The sequence below is a fragment of the Halichoerus grypus genome, chromosome 6 (assembly GCF_964656455.1).
Source record: "Halichoerus grypus chromosome 6, mHalGry1.hap1.1, whole genome shotgun sequence".
Classification (NCBI taxonomy): domain Eukaryota; kingdom Metazoa; phylum Chordata; class Mammalia; order Carnivora; family Phocidae; genus Halichoerus; species Halichoerus grypus.
Window position 1 is genome coordinate 148847873 of NC_135717.1, and position 10356 is coordinate 148858228.

The 10356-nt window shown below is 38.3% G+C and overlaps 1 pseudogene; it reads right to left on the bottom strand.

Moving 5' to 3' along the window:
• Positions 1–9074: 9074 nt before the first annotated feature.
• On the bottom strand, positions 9075–9656 carry LOC118538978 (large ribosomal subunit protein uL23 pseudogene; annotated as a pseudogene).
• Positions 9657–10356: the final 700 nt, after the last annotated feature.

The window sequence follows — 10356 nt, forward strand, 5'->3', positions numbered from 1 at the left end:
CAGTTTAATCAGGATGTTTTTGGGTGTGCCCACACTTCCCTGTCAACATTACAGTTTTGGGCAAATGCCAACCTGTAAGAGATTTTCATCTTGAGACTGTTTCCCTTCTTGCAACATCAGTTGTATTGTTGCCAAAAACATCAACCTACTGAGGGAACATCCCCTTTTACCCACTCCCATCCATTTCTGGACTCAAATAATAAACACTTAATAGCTACATCTGAATCAAGCTTTCCTTAGTAACAGACCTAAAACAATCCTCACCATCCTTGTGGGTCAGTCTTTTTTCTTTTTTTCATGTGTTCTGAATACCCTAAGTATTAGGCTACTCCGTTTTTAATTTTTGCTTTTGTCTCTTTCTGTCAAAGAGGATTCTTGTAAGATTTGGAACTTCCAAGATATCCACTCCATCGTCCTAAAAGAACTTAGCTCTCTAATTCTACACGGGAGAATAAAAGTCATTTCTATTTCTACCCATCGTGGTACTTGAGAATGTTAACTTCCTCAGTAGCAACAAAGAGCTTTGTCCTTTCTTGTGGACATTACTTGTTAAGTGTGATCAAACCCAGGAGCCAATTTCCTAGTGAGATGAAATGCTAGGGAAGACAGCTCTGATCACCAAACAATGACTCAGTGTGTTAAAAGGACAAACCTAAACTGAAACAATGTTGTTGAATATATTTGTGGCTTCCGAGAAAGAAGTTTGTAGACAAGAATGCTATATTTATCTAGATTTGGGTCTGTATTCTGTTAGAAAGACTTTTCTTTCATTGCTATTGCATTTTTAATACCAGAGCAAACTATGATTGCTTACATTGCTCAAAGTTGTTAAATATTTCTTGGATGTCTTAAGAAGGAAATGCACCTAATAGAAACAATCTGCTAAAGTGGTCAATAGGCCTGGTTTGGACTATGGTGGATGATATTACTCAATCTGGTGAATTATTTAGACTTGTATGTTTTAAGGAGTAGAAATACTTGTTAGCTAAATTCTGTCACACTCAATAATTATCTATATAATATTGAGGATAAAATACTATGATTTTTTTAAACTATCTTGTGTCTGTTCTCCTGATATGCTCAGGATTATTGCATAGAGTACAAATTAAAAGCAAATTTACCTTCAAATTTCTAAAATAGTGAATGAGATAACAAGTCCTAAGAATAAAGTATAAAATCAAAATCCTTTACTGTGGTTTCCAACACACTTCCCCATATACATAACATTTTTTTTCCCTAGCTCATTCTACACAAGCCACCCTACAGTTCTTCCCATTCTTCAGCATACCCGGCTTCATACCGGCTTAGAGACTTTCCAACTGCCACTCCTTTTTCTGAAATGGTTTTCTCCAATTCTTTTTAGAATTTAACCACAAGAGCAGAGAGTTTTTAAAGCAAAGAGTTGGGAGCATGAATCCCAGGACATGGTGAATTAATGTATATAAATGACTAGAATATAATTAAGTGCTCAATAATTATAGATCATTATTGTTGGGCTTGTCATTGTCACCCTTCTGTTCTCAGGTCATATATTACTTCCCCACACAGACAGGCTTCCCTGAACATTGAACGTAGAGTTTCTCCTGCCTCCCTTCTCCAAGCAGTCACTCTCTGTCACATAATCCTTTTATTTCCCTCCTCGCAAATGAGGATTGCCTAATGAGTAGCATTTTAGAGAAAAGCTGAACTCTGGATGGATGGCTTTATTTTTATTGGTCAGAAATGCTTTCTCTAGTTTCGGCAGGTAAGAAAATATGTTAAACCTGTCACAGTGATAGTAATGAAAAGTCGGTACTTATTTTTAAATGAGTGGAATGACAGTTTAAGTGGCCTGTGGTTTCTTATTTATGGGTGAAGGGGCTAGCTTAAGGAAACTCATGATTATATATAACATGCTCTCTTGCCTTCTGAGCAAGTCAAGGCAGTAATATCTCAGGCAGACAGTGACTAGGAAGTCTTTATTCTTATTTTTAAATCTAAGATTTGAAATTATGTTGAGTAGTTTACATTCGATTTGTGTGGGGAAAATAGATTGAAGAGAGGAGAGTCTTGGGAGTGGTATTCTAGCCTCATCTCAGAGATCATAATTCTTCTCTATCCCTTACGCAAATTATAAAATTACTGCTTTATGAAAAATCACCACCCAAAAATATAATGTTGGCTGAAAATATAAATCTATTCCAGAAAGTGTTAGGTAAACTCTTGTACAATAGAGCTAATGAATCATTAAATATAGCATATCCTTTAACTTTGGGAAATTGTCTTTCTTGGGGACAAACGAGGAAAACAATGAACTTTGATGCTTATATGAGCGAAGTCCTGGGGTTGACGGTTACTCTGACCACCCCATCCCCAACACAAACACCCTGGATTTCTGATATTCATTCTTCCCATTCCTTTCTCTGGTCATTCTTTTACTCCTCGCCATCCTTTTTTTTTTTTTTTAAGATTTTATTTATTTATTTTGACAGAGAGAGAATGAGAGACAGCGAGAGAGGGAACACAAGCAGGGGGAGTGGGAGAGGGAGAAGCAGGCTTCCCGCTGAGCAGGGAGCCTGATGCGGGGCTTGATCCCAGGATCCTGGGATCATGACCTGAGTCAAAGGCAGACGCTTAATGACTGAGCCACCCAGGTGCCCCACTCCTCTCCATCTTTAGACAAAATGAGAAAGACAGAAAACATTTCCAGTACAAGATGGATTAGTGGGAGAATATTTTGGAAAAGTTCCTTTTCTTCCTGTACTTTAATGTCCAATCTACAATCAAGAGTCTAGAGAACTCTTTCCTTTTCTTCCTGTACTTTAATGTCCAATCTACAATCAAGAGTCAAGAGAACTCTTGATTTCTCTGACAGTGATCTTTTCACCAGACACTTCCCCAATGCTGTTCACCATAACACAGCTCCAGCCATCAGAGGCAACCCTACCTTCTCATTTCACAATCAGCTGTTCTACAAACAAGAAAGCTGAAGCCAAGAAACAGCAAACAACTTACCAAGTTTATTTCAAATCAGTGAAGATGGTATCAATACTCATGCTTATAAATTTCTTGACTCATGCATAAAGTGAGAGACAAGTTGCCTCATTTCATGCTTTGAAATAACCAAGTATTTAATCTTAATTTGCTCTTATAAGTATGTATTCTGAAGAGCAACCTGACTCTTGCATAATTCTTTGGAGTGGGAGAAAGGGAAAGTCCTGTGAGGGCGGGTGGGAAGCAATTAGGAAGGAGAGGGAAGGGTGGAGTGGGCGGAAGGCTAAACCATGGAAGGGTGCTGCATGGGTTATGAAGAAACAGTGGGTCTTTGGTCCAACTGGTCTGACTCAGCCCTAGGAAATAGATCATTATCATCAACTTTGTCTCTGCAAAAGAAAGATTGGAGCTGCAAATGAATATGCAAGCACTTGTTAGATAGGTGGAATAGATCTTCATGTTTATATGTATGTATATGATTTATGAAGCACTCGCCATGTACAATATGTGTGCTGGAAGCTTTGACTATATTATCTCATTTAATTCTTACAACAACCCTTGGATGAAGGTATCACTAGCTTCATTGTGGAATTGCAAAGAAGGCTTAGGGAAATTAAGTATCTTGCTCAAGATCACATAGTTAACAACATGGAGAAGTAAAGCTGCTAATCCTGATTTCTAAAGTCTTAAATACGAGTAGTTAAGCCTCCTATAGAAAAAAAAAATCTCTATTACCAGAGTGAAAAGTTGTATGCCTGTGTACACACTTGACCTTGCCACTGCGTGCTCTTTGAGACCATAAATTTTTTGGTTTGTTGTCATATCTGTGTCTTCAAAGCAGCCTACCCCAAATCCTGCCATACATGCGATGTTCAGTTAATGTCTTTTATTTCCATGTAAATGCTCACATTAGCAAGGAGCAAACTATGATTAATAATAACAGGAGGAGCTGATAGATAAGTGGCAGCAGTGATCATCTGTCCCCACCCTCACTTAAAAACTCCAAAGGATGGTCGACAAAGGAAGTTGTAAGAGGCTGCTTTACAAGCAGTCTGAGATGAGGGAGCAGTTGGGGAAGTCTATCAAAGAGACACAAGGTCAGCGTGCCCTGCTTCACATTCACCATTAACCATAAGGCATAGAAGCTAGTGGGTGTGACTTGTACCATTATGGGAATCATTTGAGAGAGCTCTTTGGGTTCCTGAGGTTGCAACATTTTTCATGTATTATACAGACACACATTTTGTGTGTATTTTAATAAGTCTTCTCTCATCTCTCCTCACCTCATGCCCATCCCCTCCCCACCCCAACCCCACCATCACCATGTTTTTCCAAATGCAACCAGCACCTCTAATTCATGACCGGAACAATGAATTCAAAGACTTAAACAACAAATACATTGAATTCCCTCAATCTCTCTTTAATAAACTTATATATTACAATAAACTGTAGCCACCATAAATAATTCTACAGTTCTTTATCAGCCATCCTCACAAAGATATTTCAGAAATTAGATATACACGTGTTCTATTTTTTTCTCTCTGAACAGAATATGGGAGAAAAAAATCACTAACAGTAACATGTCCTTTTCAAAATTTCTCTCAAAATGATAATATTTCCAGTTATGAAGTAGTCAAAAAATCTTTATTGAGAACCTACTATGTGCAAATGCTAATCAATGATTTTGAGAATTCAAAGGAGTATAAGAACAGGTCCCCTGCCCTGAGTTTCAAATCTAGGTGTAAAGAGAAGAGCATCACATATGAAGGTCAACAGGATAAGGGACAGTCTGTGCAAGAGGCAGCATGTTACCTCAGGTGAGTAACAAGTACTCTGGAAGATGAGAGGAGATATAGCCAACTGACTTGTGCCTCAGGTGGTCAGAGAAATTTTCATGAAGACAAGACATGATCAAGAACTTGAAGGATTGGGTAACAGGAAAAAAGTAATTACAAATCTTCATTGATTCACAGTGGGGTTACATCCTGATAAACCCATCGCAAGTTGAAAATATCATCAGTCGAAAATGCATTCTATACACCTAACCTACAGAATGTCATAGCTTAGCCTCCCCTACCTTAAACAAGTACAGAACACTTACGTTAGCCTAGGCTACAGTTTAGCCTACATCAAAATCATCTAACACAAAGCCTAATTTATTATAAAGTGTTGACTATTTCATGTAATGTATTGAGAGCTGTACTGAAAGTGAGAAACAGAATGGGTGTATGGGTACAGAACAGTTGTAAGTCTATGTGTTGTTCATCTTTGAGATCGCATGGCTGACTGGAAGCTGTGGGTCCTTGCTGCTGCCCAGCGTCACCAGAGAGTATTCCACCATGTATCACTGGCCTGAGAAAAGATCAAAACTCAAAATTCAAAGCAGAGTTTTTACTGAATGCGTACTGCTTTCACACCAACGTAAAGTCAAAAAATCATAAGTCAAACCATCCTAAATGAGGGATCAGCTGTATTTATTAACTGCTCTTAATAATTATACTATGCTATGTTTCTTCCCTGACTCTTGATACTTTTCTCAAACCTCCTCTTCTTCCCAGTTGCCCTCAGAAATCCAGAAGTCATCTATGACATCTCCCTCTCCCTCATTTTCCCACATCTAATTGGTCAAGGAGTCCAGCTGATTTCCCTCAAAAATGAACGTCAAATGCAACCCCTTTTCTCTATTCCCACTGCTAATACCATAGCCTGCAATACCAATACATTAGCTCCCTACCTGTTTCATGAGGCTACTCCTGCCTCTCTCCAAACACTTCTCCTCACAGTAGCCAATGGAATCTTTTACTAAGCTTAAATAGGATTATTTTTTGTCTAAGGTCATTCAATGGCTCCTCATAGTCCTGAGAATAATATAGTATGTCCTTAATATGCTTCTCAAAGATGTGCCTATTTTTTGTCCTCATTGGCTTCTGCAGTCACACACTCTACCACCCTGTCCTGATAACGAACACCACCCTGACAGGACTCTGTAGTGGGCAAACTCACCAAATAGTTCCTTCTTCTTGTGCTCTGGAATGTTCTTCCCTTCAGTGTTCACATGGATAACTTCTATTCAATCATTATATCTCAGCTTAACTATTCTTTCATAAGAAAAGTCTTCTCATACCTCAATCTACATTACCAAGCCCCCCAATCCCTGATAATATCTCTCAAATGCCCTATAATTTACAATGATATATTTAGAGTTTTACTTAAAGACTATTTCTCCATTAGTCTCTAGGCTCAGTGATAGTAGGAACCATGTGTATTTTATGCACCATGATAGTCTCAGTTTCTAGTCCCCCACCAAAAAAAAAAAAAAAAAAAAGAATAAATAAATTACTCAATTTCAACACTTAAGTTAGTTTCCATTCTTTTCCACCAATACTGTTCCATGGTTTACTTTAAGTTTCAAAGCAATTAACATGCTTAAAAGTTCTACAAATTTTCAACATCCAGGGATTATGTATATTTTCTTATTAGTCAATGCCACAAGCTCTGCCCCTCCTTCCCTCTAAACTCTGAAGAGTTTAAAAAAATAAAAATCCCATGCTTGATATAGCCTGAAAAACCTTTATTCCACACCTTAACTTACTCAATGTCTTTTTTAAAATTATTATTCTTTCTGATTTTCCTTCTACTTTTTTTTCCAAACAAGCTAAGCTTGTATCACACAAACCAGGAAATATCTACCTTCTTCAAACTAACCTCCAGAAGGAAGAAAAGTGAAGCCTCCCAGTGTCCTCAGATGGAAAGAAAGAGAGGACAACTCATCTTCCTAGAGTTTGGGGAAGAACGAAGCAAGAGTAGCTCACTCTAGAGGTCAGACCCAACCCCCAGGCAGGTCTTCTCTTCCCCGGGGCTCAAATATAGGCTCTTTTCTTCCCCTGGCCTAACTCTTAATATTTTATCAAAAACATTCATTGGTTATAGCAATTCCATGGAACCAAAAAAAAAAAAAAAAAAAAGGCAAGAAAAATCTTGTAACATCTCTAAAAACATACCCTCAAATTATTTTTTAAATTAAAATAATAATAGTGAATTGAGTGCTTATAATGAGACAGACACTGCCTAAGTGTTCTACATATGTTAAAGCACTCAGTTCCCCTCACCCCAATAAACCCTATGTAGTGGGCATTATTACTATCACAATTCTAAGGAAACGAGGCCCAAAGAGGGTGAATAATTTGCTTAGCTTCACAGAGCTATTAAATAGGAAAACCATTTTTCTGTGATAAAATTTTACTTATCCACTCTTGTACCCTTGTAACCCACACTAGATAACTGCAAAAAAACTAACTTGGCAAATTCTGCAGATATCTGTTCATTCAACACTCTATTGGGCTTTGGAGCTCCAAAGACAAAGAAATCATTATCCTTGCCTCCCTAGAGCTTATAGTCCTGGAAAAAGACAAAACAATGGAAACGTAGGAAACTTACCATAAGTGGTGTCAGCTCCAAGGGGGAATTGACTCTCTCAGTCTAGGGGTTTCTTCTTGGAGAAGGTCACATCTGAATGGCTAGTAATATAATGAATAGTAAGTGATGTCACAGGTCAATATGGAGCATTTAATATACATACTTACCTCTAAGTAACCCCTTTAAAATTACATAATGTAAATATTTAACCCCCAAATTTAAAACCAACAGAACAAAGAGAATTGGTGAAGAAGTGAGAGACAGGCAGAAGCTATATAGCTGACAATTGGCTGAACTGAGGGAAGAAGGCTGAAATCTATTGCCTACAGAGGGGGCATCCCAGTGTGAGTGGAGTGGATTTGGTCCACATGACACCAAAAAGGCTCAGACACTGGAACCACTAGGTACCTCTGGGAGCCAATATTCAGAATGGAGCCAAGAATAGGACTAGTTAAAAACCTATCTGGAGCTTTTCAATGGCTCCCATCCCTTCTACCAATCTATACAGCCAGTAAACTACACCTTTGCAACTCTGGGCAGAAGACAAGAGCTTTACTCCCAGAAAAAGCTGAACCTGCAAGACTCTCCACTCAAATAACAAACACAGCTAAGGTCAGGAGCAAAATGCGATATAGGAAATGGGAGATTAAGTGAAAATCTCTGTACTGGACAGTGAGGCTTCTTGAGCCTTTTTCCTAAGTCTGCAGTTATCATAAGCGGAAAGCTGCAAGTTTCTCCTCTGGAAAAACGAATGGACCAAGGAAGGAGACCTCTAGATACGGACACTGGAAGTCTACAAGGAAAGAGCTGGGTTCTAGCTCTATTGAAAGCAGGCAGCCACCCAGTGCTGCCTTGGCACACAGACCTGCTAATGAGCTTTTTAGGGCCCCACTCTTAACTACACATGGGCAGGCAAGATCTCCAAATATTTGAGGAAGCCCTAATATGCAAGATAGACCAAAGCAAGCAAGCAAGCAAGCAAACAAACAAACAAACAAAGCAGGAGATTAGATTGGACTTAGAAAAAATAGAGATCAATACAGTGAGCAGGAAAAGGCTGAGGGGAAAAAAAAAAAAAACCTTTAATAGATAACTTTAGGAATATGGGGTGAGACTACACTTATAAAACAAAACTGGGAAACTAAAAAAAAAAAGTTATATTTTAAGCCCAAGGATTTTGTTGTATTATTCTTTATATCATTTTGTAAGTCTTAAGTATCCTTCAATAATTTTTTTGTAAAAAGAGAGAAAAGCTAACTACACCAAAATTGAAAAGCTTTATTACTTTATTTTTTTAATTTTCATATCTTCAACAGAACTTTTGATAAATGAAGAACAAGAACAGAGATCACCATTCATGTGAAAAATGAACAATCTAAAAATAAAGAAGAGCTCTTGAAATGAAAATGAGAGTAGAAAAAAAAGTCAATGGAGGGTTTTAAGACAAAATCAAAGACTCTCCCAAGCAAGAACAGGAAGATAAAGAATTGAAAAATGGAAAATACAAGAAAGAAAATAAGAAAATCAATACAGGATATTCAACATCTGAATAATCTTTGCTCCCAAAATACACAGTAGAGCTCCAGCTATCATCTTATTTCTTTTTTTTTCTTTTTCCTTCTTTCCTTTTTTGTGGGAGGGGGTGAAAAAAAATGTATATTTAGATTTAGCCAGCTAGACTCAGTTTAGATGATCCCAATTTTGTTAGCAACATCCAAAGCATCATAATCAGGAGCCAGTTGAACATATACCTTCATCTCTCCATCAGGCCTGATCAGAGTGTTGACCTTTGCCACGTCAATGTCATAGAGCTTCTTTCCAGCCTGTTTGATCTGGCGCTTGTTGGCCTTGACATCCACAATGAACACAAGTGTGTTGTTGTCTTCTATTTTCTTCATGGCTGACTCAGTAGTCAGGGGAACTTGATGATGGCATAGTGGTCAAGCTTGTTTCTTCTGAGGGTGCTCTTTCAAGGATATTTGGACTGCCTTCAGAGATGTAGTGTCTTGGGCCATTGGAAGGTAGGTGACATGTGGATCTTTATTTTGTGACTGTGGACACCTTTCAGCATCACTTTCTTGACCTTCAAAGCCTTTGTTTTGGCTTCTGCTTTAGGAAGGGCAGGGATTTCCTTCTTCACCTTTGGCACCATCTTCATTGAAAGGGTACCATCTTATTTCTCTTCTTGCCTTTTTTGGGAAAGCGTCTTAAGAAAGTTATCTACACCCACTAATTGTCATTTCTTCCCTCCTCTCTCTGTGAATCCACTCCAGTCAAATTTTTACCTTACCACTTCCCCAACATCTATTTTCATCAAGATCACCAAAAAAGAAACTCATTTCTTAGTCCTCATCTCACTTATCAGCAGCACCTGACAAAGTAGATAATTCCCTCCTTCTTGGAAAACTTTCTTTGCTTGTGGAACTCCACATATCCCTGCTTTCCTCCTACACCTTGGCCTCTTCCTCTCAGTCTTTCCTGCTGTTTCTTACTCATCAACCTGATCTCTAAATGTGGACAGTGCCTCCAGACTCCATCCTGAGATCTCCTTTCCTCTAGTGAGTATATAATCTACACCCACTCTCTGGGCTATCACTTCCTATCTCATGGTCATACAGACCACCTATATGCTGAAGGCTTCCACATCTATATCTCCAGCCCACATACTTCACCTAAACATGCAGACCTAAATGTCAAACTCACAATTTACATCTTTATTTGGATATGTAACAGGCATGTCATACTTTCAACGCCCAATTCCAAACTTCTTACACTTTCCTCCCTCTCCCCAGAAATAAAGATTAAAAAAAAAAAAAAAAAAAAAACAAGCTTCTCCTCCTGTACTTTTCCCTTTTCAGTTTTTGGCAACTTCTTTTTTTAAGCTCATGCCAAAATCCTGAGTCATCTTCCTTCCTTTTTATCTCACACCTCAGATATGGTCTGTCAGCAAATCATGACACTTCTACC